A 1,644-nucleotide genomic window follows, 5' to 3' on the forward strand; every position below is an offset into this window, starting at 1 on the left:
AAGGTGTATGTTTACTATAACCTTTTTCCGAAAATATTACACAAGTATAAATCATGTAGAATATCTGCATGAATATAATTACGCGTTCACGAAACTAACTAAAGATGATCATCCTATCAGAAAACCGAAAGAACTAATAGGAGATTAATTAAAATGAATGTGCAAAATAATATGCAAATTAGCTAGATCTTCTGCAGATTAATGAAATTCCACAACCCATATATAACAATGTTGTATTTTCGTTTTAAATAAATAGAAAACAGGCGAACCTTTTTTTCTTTCTTGGCCTTCGGGCCGAGATCAAAGTGTAGTCTCTGTTCTGATGCTTCGCTTAAGTTAATTTGTGCTTGGTCAATGTAGGGGAGCCTTCATACTGAGACAATTACTATTTTTGTATACTGCCAGAGTGCCCTCTTTTTGCCCTTGTTTTAGGGGAACTGTTTCCCCCCCCCTCTACAAACACACACACACACACTGAAAACGACCTTGTGTCACATTTGCTTTCATGGGGAAGCAAATAAATACCTAAATAAATAGAAAAAAAGGGTTTTTAATATGAATAATACACAACAAAAACAAATTTAATTCATATATCATATTTAAGAGTATTTTACGACCGAACTAGGATGGGCAGCCTGCAAGTTTTAAAATACGCTTAAATATGATATTCAAATTCTCCAGATTTCGTATATATTATTATCGAGTCGTGATTTTGAAAATAAAAGAAAGTAGTTAGGTGTCATCAGCTAGAATCGAAACCGAAGCTGTAGCATCCAAAGCTGGTGACGTTACCACTGTACCAACGTGACACTCACATAAACCAACTAATAATTAAAAAAATAAAAATAAATTAAGATGAATGTACAAAATGTTTAACGATTTTTTAAAATTAATTTTGACCCTTTTTGACCCCTTAAAAACAATTTTAACCGGATAATGACCCATAAAAGAACGGTCCGTAAAAAAAAAAATCATGTGACTTTTAGTTTTGGGGGAGATAGAGTTTGAAAATTTGGGGACAGACAGACGGGCCGACAGACAGACAGACACACACACACAGACACACGTTTATATATTAGATATACATCCACTAGCTGTACATATTAGCGTTGCCAGGTAAAAAAAAAACAAAAAAAAACGTTTAGCCGGGCGGAGGATTTAGTTGCATGCTATTTACGATACACCAAATATCCTGAAGTTGTTACAATTTTTTTCTGAAGGTTGACCTGAATCATCAATGAAATTCAGACAGGGGGGAAAAATCGCATAGCTCAAAGGGAAATAACTCATAGTTTAAGCCAAAGCTTTCTTCGTTTTTAAACGCACCCGATGTTTGTTATAATAATCATTTGAAATAAATTAGATTAAATATAAATCAACTTAAAAAAAAATTATATAATATTTCTAAATAGGAGACTTGACAAAATTGTATTATTAATTTTAATTAAGAATTCATAGTTAATTATTGAAACAGATTTTCTTTGATGTAATATGCAAATTCGATAACCTCTTGAATGTTTATTTCTTTTATATAAATAGTCTATATAGAAATCAGTATATGAAAGTCCGCGAAAGTCTGTGAAACAGTGTACCTTTCGTTTATATGAACTAAATTGTGTACAAAAAGCAAACAGACAGTTTAAC

At 31.9% G+C, this 1,644-nt stretch overlaps 1 non-coding gene across 1 annotated transcript; it reads left to right on the forward strand.

Annotated features, from left to right (window-relative positions):
• Nucleotides 1-274: 274 nt before the first annotated feature.
• Nucleotides 275-470, forward strand: LOC145296559 (U2 spliceosomal RNA). Its single transcript, XR_013870000.1, has one exon. It is a non-coding gene; the product is annotated as a U2 spliceosomal RNA (small nuclear RNA).
• The last annotated feature ends 1,174 nt before the right edge of the window (nucleotides 471-1,644 follow it).

Source organism: Euprymna scolopes, chromosome 16 (assembly GCF_053919585.1).
Source record: "Euprymna scolopes isolate OS-2025 chromosome 16, ASM5391958v1, whole genome shotgun sequence".
NCBI classification, from domain to species: Eukaryota; Metazoa; Mollusca; class Cephalopoda; order Sepiida; family Sepiolidae; genus Euprymna; species Euprymna scolopes.